At 36.7% G+C, this 22,414-nt stretch overlaps 1 protein-coding gene across 2 annotated transcripts in view; it reads left to right on the top strand.

Moving 5' to 3' along the window:
- Nucleotides 1-2,885: 2,885 nt before the first annotated feature.
- The window catches only part of LOC121328151 (cytoplasmic protein NCK2), a 64,052-nt gene continuing 44,523 nt past the window's right edge, over nucleotides 2,886-22,414 (top strand). Inside the window, exon 1 of one of the 2 annotated variants that reach the window (XM_041272666.1) lies at nucleotides 2,886-3,145. The gene's annotated coding sequence lies outside the window, so the exon portion shown is untranslated. Of the gene's footprint in view, nucleotides 3,146-9,400; nucleotides 9,598-22,414 lie in introns of those variants that run through there. The other variant, XM_041272668.1, reaches the window with a different exon arrangement.

A 22,414-nucleotide genomic window follows, 5' to 3' on the forward strand; every position in this document is an offset into this window, starting at 1 on the left:
CAATTATGTTTTGCATAAGATAAAAAAGCATCAATTATAAAAATAAAAACACAAATTTATTTGGTAGTTCATTAAACCTTATTTTATATCTATGGCAAATGTACAAACAATAAGTTGTTTGGTCCTAGTTTTGTAAAATGACCGTTTTTTTTTTTTCTCTTTTACAAAAATAAAAGTTAATTAAAGAGTAAATGCTCTGAAAATATTCCCCCAAATGATGTTTCTTCTTCTGTCACAATAAAAGTCTGTCTGTGCTTCTTTGATGTGGTTCTTGTTTTAGGAGTTACAGCAGGTTTCTGTGAGTGTATGGACATGTAGACCTGTCTGCTCTAGTACGGCTCTTGGGGTTGGTTTCTCTTTGATGATGCAGAGTTCTGTGCACCAAGTATGTCAGTAAAGGCCTAACACTTTTAAAAGTTTAACATCTGTAGTCTTCAATTTACTACAAATGTTATATTTAGTTGCTAACAGATAATCGTCAAACTTCCAATCCAAAGATTGTCAACATGTTACATAAACATCACACGATAAACTTGTATTATAATTTTACCAATATATAAAAACGGATAAACACATGTCTGTCTTGCAATATATTTACGTCTATATAATAGTGTACATTTATCTATTTCCTGACAATGCAGCATGGGTAATATTATGCAAAGGATCAGTGACTAACGTCATGTCATCAAAACCAGAAGACAAAATAAATAAATAAGAAAAAGAAAGAAAAATAAACATTTCTGAGAATAGTGTCAGCATAGTGTAATAAAGAACAATGGAAATATGATAAAGTACATGTAGGATTGTAAAGCCCAGAGAGGTATGGTAAAGCAAATGCAAGAACATGGCAAACCATGGTAAACTAAATGCACTGTGTATAACCGTGAGAAAAGCAGGAGAAAACTGCACATTTTTCCTGGTAAACTATGGGTACTCTCGCTTTAAAATAGACCCTACCACTTAAACCTCTGCAGTGGGTAGATACTGTGTTTCAAAGCTCCCTCTCCCATTCAATCCCATGATGCACTATTCAAAACAAAGTTTTACATTCATTAGCAGGGGATCGTTCCTTCCTCCTACACATCACCAGTCAAGTTGAGTGGTCTGGTTCATGGCAAGGGTAGATTCGCCAGAGTATAGAGCATGCTGGATGAAACTGGGCATCATCTGGAAACAGCTGGGATCACACCGAAGCAACAATCACTCAGGACAGTGATTGAACTAATACCCAGCTGCCACCTTCTGTAGTGGGAATGCACAGACATGGCTAATAGGGCAGAGCAGCTGATAGGTCTTGTGAGCATGCTGCCACATCTTCCCAAACAGCAGTGGGGTGAACAAGCAGGGACAGTACATCACTATACTATCAATAACACACACTGTGTTGGTAGTGGAGCATTTATATATGTGTTTCATGTGGTTTGGAGCCACGTAATTTTAATTATCTAGATGTCTATTTTTAATCCCCAGTGCCCATACTGGAAAATGAAGGGGACTTGTCTGTATCTCTGTATCATCATTTTGCTCATGTGGTTCTCTTTACTGTTTGAATCAAAATCAGTATGGATTTCATTTGATTCTTCAAGCAATACCTGTTTTTATTGCCCATGGGTAAGTTTCTTTGTTTCCAACAATCCTTCGTACCCTTTCTTGGATTTGGGTTGAGGATTTTAGGTTATTTTCACAACATTTGAATCATGAAAATGAATGTCACAGTTTAAATGGTTATAGCCGTTGAGAGATTGCCGGTCAAAATCAGTGACAGGTTTATCTAATGTGAGACTGCAATACTGAGCCAGCCCTGCAGCTAAATGGTTAAAGAAACCATTTTGAACCTAGTCCATATGGCTTTACTGCAGCAGAAATGGTACAACAGCCTAGAGCAGGTTGCTGTCTTTTCTATTTCTTTGCACTGTCCCAGCTAATCCCTAGTGTTGAACCAAAACACAGAGAAGCTGCTGCCATTGAACTGTGGAGGAGTTCAACTTACTTTCCATCATATGTGTGAGCTTCTTGATTACCTTGGCTAGCATCCATATTATTTAGAGCCCAAATATGCAGTTCTGCCTTTTCCATGTGATTATGGTGTAGTGCAATTAGCTTTCCACTGAGGATAATCTCATAATTAGTCATCATTGCTAACATACTCTTTATCACCACTAAGTAGCAGTATTGTCAAGTCCAATAAAGCCTCAATAGTCACCCCTGTATTACATATTTGTAATAACCAAACAACAATAAAATCAAGTTCCAGACAGAAATAATTCTGGTTTGATTTAGAGTGGTTTGAAAACAGCTAGACCATAAGGCCTCACCTCAGAGGTTGGGAATTCTGGCAATGACCAACACTGATTTATACTGGTCTGAGTTGGTAGCGCTGGTTTACAACTGGCCTTACCGTTTCAAGAGAGTTTTTAAATCTTTGATGTGAAAATCAGTGCTACCAGTATAGTTTACCAAGCTGATTTAAAAGATGGTTACATTGACTAAAGATAGATTCGTAAATGTAAAGTCCCCCTCTACTGAAAAATGAACCCAGCTGAAAACTACAGCAACTCAAAGTGAGCTGGAGTTGAGAATCATAGCAACTGCATCCAGCATATATTTATAATCCAGGAATAGGATTACAGAAAGTATATAGATTTAGGAGTGTAGATAACAAACCGTTGACTTTAGCACTTTACAGTAAATGCATTTTAAAAAATACCTTTTTTTTCTTAGCCATCAACCACGATTTTGTTTTAGACCTTCTTTACCGGAGGGATGACTGAAGCACAATTTGGCCAGCCGTCGCCGCTGACAACAGTGGACTCCGTGCAGAGCGGAGCTCCCCACCCCCCGAGATGCTCCCCAGCAGTCCGTACTCCAGCACTTTCTCAGCCCGTTGGCAGCAATGACGTCATTGAGCAGGCAAGTGGGCTGAGCTGAGAAGGTAGCGAGCGAGGGAGCGAGAGAGAGGAGTTGCAGGGCCTGGAAAGAAGAGCTTTCGAAAAACGCATTTTCTTTTTTTTTTTTTTTTTTTTTTTTTTATATATTTTTTATCACCACATAAAAAAACATAAAGTGATAACCGTTTTATCCATCGTCCCTCCCCCCCTACCCCCGCGCTTGATCTGACCAGTGAATCCCGCGGAGTTAAAACAAGGTAAGAAGGGGAAGAAAAAAAAGGGGTAAGTGAGAATAAAGTTGGTGTGGTTGCACGGGCTGGTGTTACTCGTGCTTTGTTGTGTTTTCGGTTCATTCACAAATCCCGTCCAGAGCTGATGGGGCTTCTGCTGTGTTTAATAACCAAATATTACCCCCCGGATTCGGGGCCTACGGTGGCAAGACTGTAAAACCCTGTTATTAAAATTGACCATCCCATTTAATTGTTTCAGTGGCGAGCGCTGGTTTCGCATGTCGGTCTTTGTTGTGTGTGGTGCAGCCACAACAGATGTGGGATTGGGTATGAGGTGATGGCGTTTGAGAAGTGTTGGTGTAAACAAAGTCTGTCCATTCATATGTTTTTTTCTTTTTGTCGGACACCTGCTTTTTTGTGGAAAACTCTTTCACGGCTCTAAAGAAAGTGTATGCTTGTTACGCCTCGTTGTAAGGCATTATTGATTATTTGTGGCTCTTAAATCGTATAGTATATTGTATTAACATACCGATTATCATTAACACGCACACATATATATGTATATATGTGTATGTATATATATAACACGCATATTACATATATAATATATATAATATATATACTCATATAATATATATTATATACTAATATATATATATAATGTTGTACTTGGGACTATTAAATAAACACTTTCCACCGATACAGGCAATTATAAGCACATGCATCTACTATTTTACATTGCCAAATATTATGAAAAACATTTTCTTGGTGGTACCCTAGTACTGTAGTACACTGGAAATGTCTTGACTTTTAATAATGGTGAAGATATTAGCAGGTAACATTCCCCCCGACTTGCAAAGAAATGCTGTTTCCCTTTAAATGGATGTCTATTTCTTACAGTGTACAGCAGTCCTTTGTTTATTGAGAAACATTTTAAACACTTAAAATAGTTAGATTCTTTACCAACACAGGTTGGAGAGACAGATCTAGGTCTTGTTGCTGTTTGCATCTAGTAGTGGCCTTGTGTAAAATTAACAAGTATCTGATTAATATCAGAATTTTAATGTCCAGCTAGGCAAGTGGATGCAAATACAAGAGAACAAAACTAAATAACATTTGTGTATATATATATATATATATATATATATATATATATATATATATATATATATATATATATATATATTTGAGTAAATGTGCAATACAAAATAAATATTATTACTGATTGGATATGTATACACAGTATATATTGATATTTATTAACTCCCACACAGAGGTGCAATAATGGGCATGACTGAAAGACAGGAAATAAATTACATTTTAAGTGGTGGGTTGCTTTTCTGGTTCCTTAATACCCATCCTAATATATAATACTGTTACCTGGATGCCTCAAGACAAAATAATTAGACAAACCAGCCTGTGTGCTCGTTCCATACAGTACTTATTTGAAATATTCATACAGTAAATACACTGGTTACAACAGGCCAGTATAGGTGTATTAATAGTAGTTAGAAACATAATATTCCGATTTATGATTCAGTAACAGTGAAGAACAAGTAGATTTAGTAGAAACATGATGTACTGAAAAGTCAAAAATTCCATTGTCTTCAGAAATCATTGTTTTTGTATTACGGTAGGTTGTTACTGTTAATTAAACATTTTATTTTACCTCCTGGGAATTACTTTTAAAATTACTTTCTTTACTGTACTTGGTTTCACAGACAGCAGCTCTAATATTACAGAATCATGTTCTTACGCATGCCAATTAATGTACAGATTTTTCAGCTTCACAATGTATTTTAGTTTTGAAGTGTACTGATGAGTTTGTAGCGATTTTAGCTTAAGCCTAAATGCATCTGATTTACAAACTTGTTTAAATTAAAACATGAATCTTTGTCAGACTTGTGATGTACTGTATCAGAGGTGAGAGCCGTTTCTTAAATGTGCATAAATGTGGGGATCTGTGGGGATACAGGCTGAATAAACTACTACTACCAGGAAACGTTGGTAATAATTATGATTTTTAGACATGTGCTTTTGGACTGAAACCCGGCAGGTATGTTTCCACCACAGACTTGTATTTAAATTGCCGTACCTTGAGTTCACTGTTGAAAGTGATTTGAGGAAATGCACATTATGATGTAATTTAAGAACACAAAGTAAACAAACCCCTGATTGGTACTCCCCTGCTGAGTGTCTGTAAAACAATAGGTAGTGCTGGAAAAATCACTTCTGTGTTATGCAGGCCTAATAGGAAAAGCAAGACCCTGTAATGGAAATACACACCTTCCACAACTTTTATAGATTTAACATTTTCTGGAAACTGGAAGCAAATAAGAATGAAAAACTGACTTCACTGAGAATGATGGCAGAATTGCTAATAGTTTACAGTCATTGGTATGTTGAAGTTTATTTCCAAGTTCTAAAATCTATGTGTTCCATGGAGTCAGGAACAAGCATACTGTCAGAATAACTTCCTTGAGTCAAGGACTTTTTGTACACAGCCTTAAACCATGGAACATACACTACTGGGTACTTCTGTTTGTGCTCTTAGTCTCGATGTCCATTGCAAAATGTCTGCTTGTTAGCAATCTGTAGGTCAAAAAAGTTGAATGGATTTCTTATGTGATTGGTTCTTCATTAGTTTGAATTTATTGCCTTGGAATCACCAATGTGAGCATTTTTATTGCGTAACCTTGACTTTGACCTTCAATCCAATGTCTTCTTGGAAACCATATTTTATCTATACCAAATTGATACTGCTTTGTAGTTTACCCATATACCTAACGAAAAACTGACATTAAAAAATGTGAAATTTTGAAATCTATCCTGAAATACTGTACTACTATTATGGCTTCCAGTACACTTTGATATCATTTTATATTTTCTTTGATTTGTGTGATGTTAAGTAAAATATCAAAGTTATGTTCATATACTTTTGGCCATAGCTGTAGGTTGTGCTGTTCTGATCAGAAAGTAATGCGAGAAGGCTAGGGAAGTGCACTGTAGCTGCTTGTTGTTGATCTTCACTATGATGCTATGATATTATTAGTTTTCTTGTCTTTATGCAGTACGTCTAACCAGCAGGTAGAGGCTCTTGAACCCAGCTGTGCAGCTGTAAAATGATGTGTCAAATACATCTCAGCACTGTGCTGGTCCACGTTGTAATTTTGTTTTTAGAAATTAGAAAACAGATATATATATATATATATATATATATATATATATATATACACACACACACACACACACACACACACACATATATATATATATATATATATATATATATATATATATATATATATATATATATATACACTACACTACAAAGCAGCCCAGTCCTACTTATAAGTATGGATAACTTTAATACCATCAGAGCTTTCAAAAGTAAGCACAAGGGACATTCCAGATCAAGTGAACATAACCAAAAGGGGTTGCTCAAACCCTTAAGTCAATGCTTGGAGAACCCTTGAAACAGCTCCCCTTTTCCATGCATAAACACCTACACTATTACTTTTTTTTAAGTCATCCACAAAGTGAGGGAGGAAACACCTCCCCCACTGACTGCATTTTAGCAGAGATCTGATGAAAACCACAACTCTAGCAAAGAGGTGTGGTGAAAGCTCCAACAAGAACAAAAGTGAAAAGCAACTTTGTTCCTTTTAGTTTCTTTCCATTTTTAATACATGGAGAATGTTCTCTGTATGATTGCAGTACTGTACAGTATACTGTAGCCACTACTAGTATACCAGTGCACTGTTAATCAGCTTTGAAAGAGAACATTGATCGCAGAACTTAAGTGAATTGGTAACAGTCAGTGGTACAGGTACGTCTTGTTTAGAAACATCAGTTCACGCTGCAGGAGTTTCTACAAATCAATTCTAAATCACAAATTCTTGTCCTTTTTAATGTTCTCGCAGCACTATAACAAATGTGATCCTGTTTACTGGACCCTTGCAGTTCGAGCTGAGGACTAGGAGCCTGGAGATCTTGTTTGTGAGTCGGTAGGGATCACAGGAATGAAGGTCACATTGTCTCAATCACTGTAACTTGCTAATCAGCTGTAAGCCTGTTCATTTTTATTTATTTAGCCTGTGGGAACCTGGTGAGATTGAAAGTTGCAAGCGACAAAAAAAAAACAAAGTAATTAGAGTTCAGTTAATAATAATAATAATAATAATAATAATAATAATAATAATAAATCTCTACCAAATGGCATTCTAATATGCCAATGCTGTTTTTTGCTGTAAATAACACATCAGTCTTACACACAGTACCATGTACCTGTTTATTGCAAAGAGAAAGAGAGAATGACAAGAAAATTGCGGGAGAAAAACAAGAGGAATAAGAAATGCACAGACGGGATGGGAAACATGATACTGCAAGACAACAGCAGAATAAAAATAAGGGAATAGCTTCAACCACATGCCCCCTTGACAGGATTATGAATGTGAGTCCCTGTGGTACAACACAGAGTTTGGGGAAGACAACTGGCTAGGCATCTTCCTAAATAATCAACAGGCACTACATTTACTTATAAAAAGAAAAAAAAAAAATGGTTGTTGCTTTAAAATTCAGCATAGTTTTATGTCTTTTTAAATGCAGAGACATGCCAGTTGAACTTTGTAACTCATTAGCTATAGTTGCAGTATTTTATTGCTTTTTTATGTGGTAACATTTACATTCTTATCATGGACAGAATATAATGGCTGTCTTTATAATGACAATAGAGGTATCATGCTGTAAGTGTAGCGCCTTTATTCCTGAGAAAATAAATCGAAGCAAAGGCTGTATTGATTGTGTAAAACAGAGACGCCACCACTCAGCAATGCGATCATCCGTCTCAAGAGCTTCACTGTAAAAGGAATTTCAAGTTGAAACAAATTGTCTGGTAAAAGACATTCATTCACTCTAAATCAATTCAATTTCCAAAGAGAGGTCATAACTACGGTTATCATAATAAGAGAACTATTTGTATTAATACTTTTTTAAAAGCAGGATTCAATGCTGTGATCTCAAAGAACCAAAGCAAAGGCTCTGTTGATTGCGCTACATGGAGAGTTTGGGTAGCTGGTGATATATTTGTGGTTTATCAACAATTCTGGAGGTGTGTATATCTCAATTTTATATTCATAAAAACTGTACAGTATAAACAGATTAACCTGCTTTGACATTATTCAGAAAAGTATGTTGTCATTTTAATTTGCTCCACCAAGCATTCCCCGCTTGGGGTGCGTATTTCTGAAATCTAGAATAGTACAATGACAGTGACATTACAATTCTAAAAAAAGAACGTTCCCTTCTGGATGCCAGAAGTCATTGAAAACATAACCAATGTCATGAATTTAGCTAAACTATGAAAGTGAAAGCCTTATGTAATTGATTAGTATTCACGACACAAGGTACGCTAATAATAATAATACATTGGTCCCTTGTTATGTTCATGTGTACGTTTGAAAATTCAGTGTTTTAATTTGGTAATAATTGCAGCAGAAGTTTCCCCAGTTGTTTTAATATTAACATTTTACTGTGGATTGTCCCAGATGATTGTTAAAAATATGTTCTTTTAAATCACTGCAGTGTAACACAAGTTCAACTGTAGGACGCAATTCATAGTCCTGTTTCTAACCATACCACAGGGGATTCAATTTTTAAAAAAAGCAGGAATATTTTTAAAGGGACGTAATTCCCAGAGACCAACACAGGAGAGAGGGCTGGTCTTTAGTGTTTTACATTCAGAGACTGTTCATAGTAAGAGAAACATATTGAAATTTAACATCAGGCAGAAAAAAGGGATTTCATTAAAATCATAAATTTTCACGGAAAGACACTTACAAGGGCATTGTGCTATAGCTAAACTCTTATATATGACATATCACTGTAATTAAGTTATTGCTTAATAATACTTATTAACTTAATGTTACTTACTAACTTTGTGTCCTAACCCTTGGAAGATCATTACTGTTCCATAAAAAATAAACAAGATTTTTTATGTATTCTATTTTTTTCTGTGAAATCCCAGGTGGCTAGTAGAATTGGTGCAGCACAGTATTTGTTTCTGAGACCTTTAGGGTTTATGAGCTGCTAGATATTATGGCTGGTTGCTTGCAATGTTCAAAAGTAATTATCTAGCTGCTGTAATTAGCTGTACTGTTTTTTTTTCTGCTGGTCATCGTGCTGTTCTTCATGTTACAGCTCAGGGCTGGCCTCCACGTATTTCGATACAAGCAGAAGAAATCCAAGGAGAGGTGCCAATTAATTTAGGCTTTTAAAGGCATTCAGCCGAATAAATAAATGAATAATGCCTTCTGGCTTTAAAAGAACTACATCAGGGCAAATGCTGTTACTTCCTGGGACTGAAGAAAAGAAAACAGCAGGAGCTCTATTTTTAACACCATGGGTTGGATTTATTAGTCAAGGGTGTTATTATATACAATCGCAGGACTGCATTCTTATCGGAGAAACCAGCAGATAAAGTAAGCGGGTAAAACTCAGTTTTGTAAATTCTAACCTTTAGAACAGTATTTGTGAGAGGAAACCCCATGTTGAGTTGTTGTGCGCTGCTGGAACATTTTTCTGTGCTAAAATGTGATGGAATTCAAATAGTCCTATACTGTACTCCTCTTTTTTTTAGTAAAGCCTTTTAAACTGAGTGGGAGCAGTACACTGTTGCGGAATGTTAGACAGATGCTAAAGACAACCGTACTGTGAGATGACTGTACTGTACCTGCATGTAACTGTTTTGCATAAGACCATCATTCTCATTTGATCCACTATCCACCAGCCGGTTGTGATATAATATGCTTTTATAATATTGTCATTATGCTGATCAGTAATGGATTTCAAACCGTAACAGACATGTAAGCTGACCGAAAACCACAGCTCCCTGGCTTGCTGACATTTACAGGAAGTTATATCTTAATGTGAATCTGGTATTCCCATCCTACTGTAGGTATTGCTGAATTTCTTTTAGGTTATAAACTTGATTATTTACCTGAAGGGACATTGCTCAAGAATTTTCCAATGTACGTTCTTCAAATGTGACTGGTGCTGTATGCATACAATGCGACCTAAATGCAGATGCTATTTCAGGTTGATCATGTCTCTTAATACCAGTAGATTTTGAGAAAGTGCATCAATATAAATTAATTAAACTGAGTGGGTTTTAGTGGTGCAATTGGCAACCTAATTTCTTATTTGATTATCTTATAGGCATTTATGAATGATAATCAGTGCGTTGACATTTTATTTTTAAAAATAAAGAATAAACATTTGTTTTTTTAAACATAAGATCCAATCACTAACAATACTGTTGTGCATAATAGTTAAACAAAAAGGCACACCTTCCGATGAGAACACTTCCGATTATAAAAAGAAATACAAAATACTTGTAATAATAATAAAAAAAAATGCTATATTTGAACAGAAGTCATTCTATCAGAACTGTGGTTGTTCTATTGTCCAAAGCAAAACGTTTTAATTAATCTCACAAATTCTAATTAAACTACCATACTAAATTCAGCTTCTTTTTATATAATATTGCCATATAATCCAAACACAACATACTTTGAAACAAAAGGTCATCGGTAGATTTAATATTGGCATTCTTTTGAAATGATTACACATAACATAAAAGGTATATGCTGTGTTCCTGTAACTTTTTTTGTGCAAAAAAAATGCATAGACTCATCAGTGAAGCAACTCAACTCATTTTACACAAGGTATATCCAACGCGAATCTAGAGGCCTAAAGTGTATATCCTAGCAATGCACAGACGTTGTTTATCTACCGTAATAGCACTAAAAGAAGCACACTCAAGGTTTTAATACAAACCGGCAACAGGAGACTTCAAACTGGGTTCTAATTTGATGCACTGATTAGCCAATTTGTAATTGAAGCTCTGGAAATTTAAGGACAGATGATCAGTAATCAATGCATTGATTAATTGTTGCACCACTAGTGGGTTTCCATCAGTCTGAATGTTGCTGGTCTCCTTTTCACGATTGCTTTACTGTAAAATGAAATGGTGTTCATTGTTCTGCCTATATTATCAATCAATCCATCCTACATCTTGCGTCTTACAGCTTGCTCACTATGAGCATTGATGGTGGTCTTTGTGATGGGACTGAGCTCTGCCAGCCCGTGTCTTCAATGATGGATGGCAGTAACAGTCTGAAATACATACATTACTGTCGTGCTCCTTTACCAGTCCTACTTATAACAATTATTCAGCCAACCAAGTAAAATTTGCTTCAGGTTTTCACATGGTTCAGCTCTGTTGCATTATTATGATGTGCCAACTTTCTCTCCTTCTTTGTGGCCACACCCTTTAGAATAAGATGTAAGTATGCAGTGAGTTCTGGGCTGGTTCCAGTAAAGCTGAAGCTGGTTCACACTTTCCTGCCCAGTGGGTCTGAACTGCTGGATATTCTTACAAAACCTCTGCGCCTCCCAACATGCTTTTCCTCTTCAGGCACTGCAACACACTGGCATATATCCAAGTTAAGGCTGAGAGATTTGGATCTTAGCTATTTTCTCCACTAATTGGAGACCTTAACAAGAAATAACAGATGTTTACAGTCAGGTACCTTCTAGAGCCGACATAGGGTGTCCTCTTGGGCAGCTGTGCCGAGCCATTTTAGTCAGTGATTGAAGTCTGGTTTGTGTGCACACAAAGCAACATAAATATATCCTGTAGGCTTTTGTGTGCACAGTGGGTGGACAAACATATTTTTCTAGAGGAATAAGTAACCCATATATCTTCCCTTTGGTAAACTTGTATAGACCAACATCCCCTTAAAATTGAGAAAGGATGGTTAGAAAAATGCTGTACAACATTTATATAAAAATGTCAGAGCGATGAATAATGGAAACGTGACCTGTATACATTAATTTGCTATTTTTTTTTTTTTAATGGTATGTTACTAAGGGAGTTGTTAAGTAATTAGATTTTTTTTGTAACCGTTTGTATGCCAAGATTTTATTTTATTGGCTTTAATTACTGGGGTTTGGAACCCTTTAGAACTACCATGAAAAGCTTTGTTGGATTAAATAATGTTTTTTAAATACACTACTAAACTTTATTTTGGTTTGTAAATGTTTTGCCTTGTGTTCTTGGAAGATTACAGCTGCATTATATTCCTAAGTGAGCAAATATGTAATTCTGCTTGGAGAGAATTCACAAAAGGGTCTCTGGATCAGGATGGTATTTACCAGATTGACAGAGTGGCGCGTGTCTTAGGCTCAGAAAAGGTTTGTCTATTCACAACTTCCAAAATGCTTTATTTTAACCCTCTCCTTTACTTCTTAAATGACATATTTTCAATACCTACATATTCATAACAGATTGCTTCTGAGTCACACACTGGTGTACATATAACTACTTTGTAAATTTGTGTTTTATTTAAAGAAAATAAGTGTTATTTATGCTGAAACCAATCTTTTTTACTGTGATTCCTGTCTAGTCCACTTGACACGCTAATCCATGACAGGCAGATTTCTTCATACTAGCAGAATTCAGTACAAGTCAAATGAAATCTATTCTTCAATTGATATTTTTATATGAGCTGTTCAAATGTTCAGACACATCATCACAATGTCACAAAAGCTCCAGCCCAACACGGCCTGCTGCAAAATGACTGAATACCAAGTGAGGAGACATTCTAGGAACTTATCACTTAAATACCTAGCAGACACTTGAGTATGCTTGGAGACAACTGCCTCCTTCGTGGATTTTATCCACCTTGTACATTCAAGGCAGCATTCATTTAATGTCTAATGCCTAGTGTAACCCTACAGATAGCTGTACAGTACTTCAAGACTTCTGACAGCGTTCTTTGAAAAAATGCAATGGTTCTGTATCACAAGGACACACATTAATTAATGGCCCAGTACTGCAAATGAAGTGGAAAGCAATTATAGTACATTACTGATTGACAAGGCAATAAAAAGCCTTCTGCAATAAACAGTTAGATTATAATTTGTAATGGAACAATTATTTCACAACTTCTTGTATAAAGAGAATGTTAGTCAGCATGTCCATCAAACCGTCTTGTCTGTACTTAACACATTTTTACAAATCATTAGAGAATGTCTTATCCACTTGTGATAAAACCTGCTGCGGTTAATGCTGTGTGATGATTCACAGATCTGGGTATTTTCGTTAAGGTCCCATAGTCGCCTATCGGCTTCCTTCTCGCTAACTGGCCTATTGTTGTGAACTGCAAGGTATTGTCCTTAGTTTAATAACAGAACTGCTGAGTGTCCATAGAGGAGAGAGTCGAGGCCCCCAGATTTATTTTGGTAATGAGCTGTCCGAAAACACCAGGGGTGAAAGGTTAGAACAGTATCTCTTTCATTGTGGTCATCTGTCCAGGGTTTTCTTACTACCTGAACCTACCAATTTCTGCCATAAACCAGTATGTCTGCTTTGAATCTGCTGTTATGATTTATTTATTTATTCAAAGCTGAATTAAAGATATTGCTAATGTTTTTTGTACTGTAAGTGCGTGTGTGTTTGTGTTTGTCTATATATCTATATCTATACTGAACAAAATCGTCTGAGACCAGCCACATGGACAGTTGATGAAACTGTGGGTTTGCACAACCGAAGAATTTCTGCACAAACTGTCAGAAACCGTCTCAGGGAAGCTCATCTGCGTACTCGTCGTCCTCACCAGGGTCTTGACCTGACTGCAGTTTGGCGTCGTAACCAACTTCAGTGGGCAAATGCTCACCTTCGATGGCCACTGGTATGGTGGAGAAGTGTGCTTTTCACGGATGAATCCCAGTTTCAACTGTACCGGGCAGATGGCAGACGGCAGACGGCATGTATGGCATCGAGTAGGCGAGCGGTTTGCTGATGTCAACGTTGTACATAGATTGCCCCATGGTGGCGGTGGGGTTATGGTATGGGCAGGCATAAGCTACGGACAACGAACACAATTGTATTTTATCTATGGCAGTTTGAATGCACAGAGATACCATGATGAGAACCTGAGGCCTATTGTCGTGCCATTCATCCGCTGCCATCACCTCATGTTTCAGCATGATAATGCACGGCCCCATGTCACAAGGATCTGTACACAATTCCTGGAAGCTGAAAATGTCCCAGTTGTTCCATGGCCTGCATACTCACCAGACATGTCACCCATTGAGCATGTTTGGGATGCTCTGGATTGACGTGTACGACAGCATGTTTCAGTTCCCACCAATATCCACAATCAACAGCCTGATAAATTCTATGCGAAGGAGATGTGTCGCGCTGCATGAGGCAAATGGTGGTCACACCAGATACTGACTGGTTTTATGATCCACGCCCCTACCTTTTTTTTTTTTTTAAGGTATCAGTGACCAACAGATGCATATCTGTATTCCCAGTCATGTGAAATCCATAGATTTGGGCCTAATTAATTTATTTCAATTGACTGATTTCCTTATATGAACTGTAACTCAGTATATGTTGCTGATGTCACTGGTGTTATGTCCAACTTCTTAACTCAGGGCTCTACGTTTAGATTTTTAACTACTGGCCCTCGGGCCACTGAGCTAGTGTTTTTATTGGCCCGGATGCAATTTTATTTGGCCCAATATATTTATATATTTTTTCATCATGGTTTTTATGTTCAGTATGTTTCTAACTATGTATAGTAACCAAAGAGAGCCCACGTCTCACAAGAAAGTGGCTAAACAAAGCCGTTCGATATATGTTACTTCAGCCATTTAACGTGTATATAGCAAGTGCTAAAAGAAGTGTGGTAATCCAAACTTGGGTAACATTGAAATTAGAACGGTGATTTAACGTTATGATGAATATAAAGACATGCTAAATGTTAAGCACAACAACGCAGTGACTATAAGAAAGGGCAAGATACTTGCAGTTGGAAAGAAGGGTTTTTTTTTTTAGCTCTGGAGTGCAGTTCAATGTAAAACATCTACTGTTGACTTTCTGTGAATGGATGGAGTAACAACATTTGCACTGACCATTAAAAGTACAACCATCCTTATTTTGAATTATTTACAGGTTATTGAATAAACAAAGTAACTTGATTTAGATTCATCAGTTGTCAGTACCTGATGTCTAGTTGTAATTAGTAATGTTAAACTATTGTAATTGTGGAATGTATTTTCTATTTTGGGAAGGTTACAATATTTACTCTTAGATTATTATAAATATTATGTGTTATAATTAAACAGATGTAGAATATTTTGATTGCTATGTGATAGGTGTTATTTTCTTCTGAACACACTACAGCAAAACTTATTTGGTGGTTTGCGCAATGTTATGCTACTGTTGCTTTAATTGGAAGAGATATGCGCTGTGACGGTGCTGCTCATTGATTTCTGTATTTTAATTCAGTAAACAAAAGAAAAAAACTCGTGCCTAAGGAAATAAGGTACAGAGGGATGAAATCTCATCTTGGACATTGTTTCAACACATTGTGAAACCGGCTAAACGTTACCAGCTTACACTGTTATGTTGTCTGCTTGTGCACACCCATTTGCCTTTAACTCTTGGTAGTGTAAGGGACCAGAGTTCAGGTAATCGAGCACACAAAAAGGATGCACCCTGTGTATTCAAATAGGAAACAATTCTAAATTCCCACCCCTAATCTTAATTATAAACACTATTAAAACAATATTCATAATATAAAACAATAGCAATCCTCTCCCAAGTCAGCGCCAATCTTGCTGAGTGATACCAGCGAGTCCTGGAAAGTTTGTGAATGCCATTTTTGACCTGAACGCATCGGATCCCAAATAAAAGTTTGACAGTTCGATCGCGTATCTGGGTATCCATTGGGACATCTTACTGTGAGACTGGATATGATGTAAACGAAATGTTGAATTCGCAACAAATAAAGCTGCTAGTTTCTCTGACTTGCAGATAAAACAACGCCAAACAAGGCTAAACATTACTTTTTTTTCCTATATCATAATGAAGCCTCCACTCTAAATGTTCGTCTTCGTTTTTTTTTTCATAATTACATTCGTTATGATTTATTGATTTCAGCTGTTTCCTTTTGGCTTATTGGTTGCTTAGTTGTAGAAAACCCGATTTGTAAAAGATTTCCCGCAGAACGAATACCAACACAGCACTTCGGTACGCAGTCTCAGATTCTGACTGTACAACAAATATGACGCACGGCGGGAAAGTTAGGATTAGTTCGTTGTTATGTTTTTAAAAAATGGTGTGTGTGTGTGTGCTCTCTCTACCGGCCCTGGGCCACCGGGCCATGGTTAATGTCGAACCCTGTAACTTACCCCATTTTACACGTGGTCCTATGTTCACTGGTAAAACGCACTTGGTCACTCTGTTTTTAACCGCTGAGCTTTATGTCCCATTCTTATGGTATTGTATTGCATTGTACAGCAAAAACAGCATGTACTGTATTTGTATAATGTCATTCATGCCAGGGTGCTGTACAAAGACGCAAAAGCAATTACAGATACTGTGACAATTATAAAATAAAGAAAATGATTAGGAATTAAGAAAATGGTAAAAGGTTGAACAGCAACATTGCTGCAGATAGACTAATCGGGGAAACTCAAGAGGCTGCTGGGATTAAAACATCATAACTGTTGTATAGTAATAGAATGCTGTTGCAGGTCAAAGAAATGCATTTTTAGACTTCAAATATGTGACCGAAAGTCTTGAATGTCATAAGGAATCAAGTTCTGTAGTTTAGATGACCTCATAGCTAAAAAGAAAGCTCTGTCAGCCTAAGTGCAGATTCTTGTCCTGGGCACTTGTACTGTATTTACAGTCGGTTAGCTTCTAGTACACAAGTCTGTAAGTCAGTTTTAAAGTAATTGCATGAAATGTCAGGTATTGCTTTATAAAAATGGATGTACTTGTGCACTGGCAACTAGTGGAACAAAGCCAGGACAGGAATTGATTTTGAGACAATTTAAATTTGGCTTAAATAATTAATTACACATAAAGGTCCCATTACAATCAATCTGACAGAAAATTCTAAATTCTTTGCATCAGATTTGGAGAGAAGGAAACCAAAATAGTGTTCCAGATAGTGCTAAACAGTGTTCCCTCTAAGCTTTTTAGATACTGAGAAACTTGCCATTTTGACTGAGAAAGGGTAAATTATCAGTGAGAAACCTTCGGCTACGTATTAACCCTTTTTTAATATATTTTTGTTGCATTATACATTATTCCAACACAAGTATCTCAACAATTTTACAATTCACTTTAAATTTAAACTAGACATTTATTCTGACTCTGCCTCTGATTTTGAATCCTCCTCTGATCCTATGCAGCCCTGTTGGTTGTTATCATAGATACAGACTGTATGCTTAACTGGTGGCCTGCATAAAATTGCTTTATACTTCTGCATAAAACACTGGTGTCTGCACTGCCTTCAATTGTAACCATCTTTAGGGCTACTAATTGTTCCATTCTTTGGGAATACCAAATTCCGTTTTTCAAAAATGTCCAATTCCATTTGTTACCACTTTTTTATCAGCACATTAATAATTAAATATGGCATTTGAACATAAATATAATGTTGCTAGTTAAAATAATTAAATTGAATAAATATTACCACAGTTCTTTTCTTTCTTTTTCAATCAAACTCTTGTTGCTGTAATAGTAAGTAAAGCACCTGACGACACTTCAGACCTGTCATAATGTTTATAGACCTCACTAATACTGGCATTAAAATAAGCAGGAAAACCTAAGAATGATATTACAACAGTTCAGAAAACAAAATGTCCAGCACAGTTGTGAGAATCATATTTAGTCTTCCACTTACACAGTAGTTCAGTCTACAAATAAAGTTTTTTTAAAGACCTGTTTAGCTGATTGCTGGCATTTACAATAAAAATAAAAAATATGAAACAGTTTAGTAACAGTCCAGCAATGTCATGTGAGAGTAATCCTATGTACAGTACTCCATAAATTAACTTTAGCATTTTACTGGCATTATAATAATAACCAGGAGGATAAAATATGAAACGCTGATAAAGGCGCGTTGACTGACTCGTTGCTCTAAAAACAGGTTTACTACTATGTATTACCCGATTGTAATTTAAATAACGCCTCTTTTAATGTAAACGCATAATTAATCCTCTCATTTGTTTCTTTCCTAATTCTGCAGTGCTATTTGCAAGATTTAAAAAGAGGGGTGTCTCCAGACAGAATGTCTTTATGAAACAAACGGTATGTAGTGTAGTGACTACATCCTTTATACAGTAAAGTGATCAATTTCCTTTAAGGATTGTATAGCTAGAAAACTAGTTTTGAGCTAATTTCTTCGTCTTCAGAAAACATAATTCAATTAAAATATAATTCAATTAAGAAACGTCCATGGTTTAAAATTGCTAATTTTAGCTTCATTAAAGGCAGGTAGTGTGGAAAGAAATAAACTAAACAATAATGAAATATGCCATTAACTTAGTTTAAATTGCAGTGGTTTCCTCCCTTCTATTTCATTGTATCAGAGTAGAGAAATTACTTTTCTTAGGCGTTCCTGTAATACTGAACTCTGGTTTACATTATGTTGCTGTTGGTACCGTTAAATATCCAGGTTTTTTGAGATCTAACCATATGGTGTGTTCTGTTTGTTCCAAAATTATCATTTTGAGTTTATGCATAAGTCACTGGCACAAAATTATGCTAGGTTCAAGTTTTAACTGCAGAAACAGCTGATAGTGCATCAGACCAGAAAATGTGGCCTGAGGCTCAAGGGTTTTGTCAGGGCAGGATGGCATTGTATTATGCATGTCACTACTAGACTGTAGTACTGTAGTAAACAGTACTTTAATTCACATCAAAGGGAAAATCAGTTTCTACAGAAAGTAGAGTTTTCATTTTAAGGCTCTATTATTGTAGTGCTGGGCACATCTGCACTCTTGCGTGTTTATTGTTGAAAACTAGCTAGTTTGTCCAAAGGAAATGGTGAAGCAGATGCTTTAATGTTATATTGAACTTTAAAGAGCAACCTGATATGGGTATGAAATATCGTAGTTAAATAACTACTGTAGTGTGTTCTTGTTACTCGTAAGTTGAAAGCACGCTAAGGCCCTGTGACAGAGAGAGAATGAATTCTAGTCAACAATCTCCCTCCTGACCCGTGAGGGCACTGTGTAACAGAAACCAGTGTGCCCTGGACTGGATGGTTTGGCAGTTCGTTCTAGGGTCAGTTGAAAGCTGCCCATCCAAGAAGGGGGTGGATCCACAATACCAGAAGACATCGCCTTAATGCGGCAAGCGATGTGTCAATCACGGATTGGAGGAGACTGATTTCTTGCTTAAGTTCACCGATCCTACGGAAGGGGGTAACACCAGACGTGCACTGAAACCATAAGGAGACATCGGGAATGTGGCAAACCGATAACTGTGTCAATCACGGGTTATGGGTTGGACTGATGACCTACGAAAAAGGGGGCGTAGCATCTTTCTTTAAAAAAAAAAAAATAAAAAAAAAAAAACAAAAAAAAAAAAACAAAAACAAAAAAAAAAAAACTTGAAGGTATACCCACTGACCACTCAAGCAAAGCAACTCTGTTTGTGTTATGGTTACGCAAAGACCTACGAGGAAAAACCTGGTACTAACCGGGAGTGTTTTTAGTTTGTTTTGTCCTGCCTAATAATTGTTGTTTTTGTCATTGCTAGACATCTAAACTGTCTGGGAGCTGTTGCTAAGAGGCCAGTTTCCAAACCCGGCCTTCACATCACTACTGTGCACATTACTTGTATTTCACCAGCTACACTAAGAGCACTCACTGTGGACTTGTGGCCATGTTGTGTTTGTGTTTGTGTGTGTGTGTGTGTGTGTGTGTGTGTGTTATATATCGTGATGTATTATTTTGGAACTGAACCCATTGTTTTGCACAGAATGATACACATTAATGTGTAGAGCCTGTGCTTGTTATTTAAGTGTTGCCGGCACGCAACCCAGCCAGATATAGATCTGTCCGTACCATGATCTGTTTTGTGTCTGTTATTCCTGAGCACCGCATCACCACTACACCTGGGCACAGCAAACCACTTCGCCACAGGCCTCTGTAGACCTCACGTCTTCTCTGTAGTAAGTACGTCTGATGCAGCAGGGCGTAATTATGCATTTTCAAACCACATAGAACACATTTGGTGTTTCTTCTATCCACTTGGGGCAAGGGGACAGGATAATGGTTGTACCACCTTTACTTTAGAGATCTCTATTGAGGCCTCAGATGTGTTTAACAACAGTTTTAAAAAGTCACCAGGATGTGATGACTAAAACAGAAAATGGCACCCTTTGTATCCCTGGTTGGTGGAGGCTCCCTTACTTGTTTACAAACATGCAGTGCATATATCTGACATTCCTTTTGACCTAACTACTGTATGCATGCACAAATGCATCTTGATGTGCTGTTCTGTATACATGCTGTGGATTTTGATGATAGTGACCTACTTTTCTGTCTATATAGACCACACTCATTTGGTATACTGTAGCAGTGGTGGTTGGAATGTGTATGTTAGCAGCTTGTTTATGTAAGTGTACTGTCTTTTTTTTTTTAAAACCAGCTAATATTATAATACATTAGCTGCCAAAGCTTAAACTGTACTAATTTGTGCAAGAGCAATAAACCAAGCTAGACCAACAATTTCCAGTGGATAATACACCCTTTCTGCTGAAGCTGGCAGTCTATTATTTTTTGCTGCATTTACAAAAACAAAAACAAAACCATACAGCTAATATGACAGACCAAGACTAGTTCTAATCAGGTTCTATGAAACCAGCCATAAACTTATCCTATTTTTTTCATGCAGTTATTTTATCAGTAACTACAGAGGGATGGTTATTTCACGGTGTGGTGCCTTCTCAGTTCTCATGCTTGGCATCGTCTAATCACAGTAATCAGGAAGTCTACTGTACTTTACCGGGTTAACAAATTATTCTGGAAAATTGCTTAGCTTAAGTGGTCTGGCAAGTGTGAGCAGCCTACTGGAAAAAATAAACCATGCTATGTGAAGTCAATGTGCAGACCTGTCTGTTGTTAATTGGTATTTTTTTTTTGTCTGCACACTGCTTCTAGCATGAATAATCTTAACCACCATTATTAGGAATACATCTATAAAGGAATACTGCTTTTAGAATCATGTCTCCAGAAAACGACTTGGTGTGTGTGTGTGTGTGTGTGTGTGTGTGTGTGTGTGTGTGTGTGTGTGTGTGTGTGTGTGTGTGTGTGTGTGGTGTTGTGTGTGTGTGTGTGTGTGTGTGTGTGTGTGTGGTGTGTGTTGTGTGTGTGTGTGTGTGTAATTTGGATTCTCCCATAAAGAGTTCCTTTTTTTTTTTTTACTTCATCCTCTTGAAGGAGCAAGTAGACACAAAAAATATGTAAAATGTGCTGTACATATGGATTCACTGTAATTTTTCTCCCATAAAGAGTTTTTTTTTTTTTTTTTTTACTTGGCAGATAGCTTTCAACATTATCTTCTGGGATTTTCAAATAGCTTTAGGGATTTAAACTGTGCCTTTTTAATAAAAACATTGAGCTCTTTTGTTAAATAATGTAGCCCACGTATCTTAATCCTTAGCTTACTGCAGAAGAAAAAAACCCAAAACACAGAAACCATCTGTTTTTCTCTTAACCGTGTTGAAGTTCTTTGTTAAGGAAGACATTCTTGACAGAGTAGAGTGTGCTTGGAAGATGAGAAAGCAGGTTAACAGTGCAGCTAAACAGCATTATCTGGACCATGCATACTGTATCAATATGCTTACAGTACAGTTTATATGTGTGAAAATGAAAATTATTATCCTTTGGCGCTCAGGATGTGGTATAGTGTGTTTTGTATTATATAAAGAATAAGGCGCCCATTACTGTATATACAAATAAATGTTGGGTCTAGTATTTTTGTCTTTGGACTTACCTTTGCTTTATTTCTAGTCCTTGTTTTATTAGTTTTGTTTATGTGCTAAGGTCTTGTATAGGACAATGTTGTTTTAAACTACAGATGGGTGCTACTTGTCAAAAGAATCCAGTTCTTTTTATTGAAATTTGAAACAAAGGAGTGGGTCTCTTTTCTTATTTTTTTTTATTTTATTTTTCTCCAGCACATTATTAAATATCTAATTCCTGCAGTGGTCTGTACACCATACCAGATCTGTTTAAGCATACGCTTTGAGATGTGCCTGAAACAATCATGACTTTCTATTTTGTGAGCTTATGTCATGATGTTTCTCCTCTGTTCTTTATGTATTGTACTGTAAGTGGATGCATCCATCAGTCCAGTGGAGTGCAACCACTGAGTTATTGTGCAGTTCTATCCAAAGAGTTGCATTGACTGCGATG

The sequence above is a fragment of the Polyodon spathula genome, chromosome 15 (genome assembly GCF_017654505.1).
Source record: "Polyodon spathula isolate WHYD16114869_AA chromosome 15, ASM1765450v1, whole genome shotgun sequence".
Lineage (NCBI taxonomy): Eukaryota > Metazoa > Chordata > Actinopteri > Acipenseriformes > Polyodontidae > Polyodon > Polyodon spathula.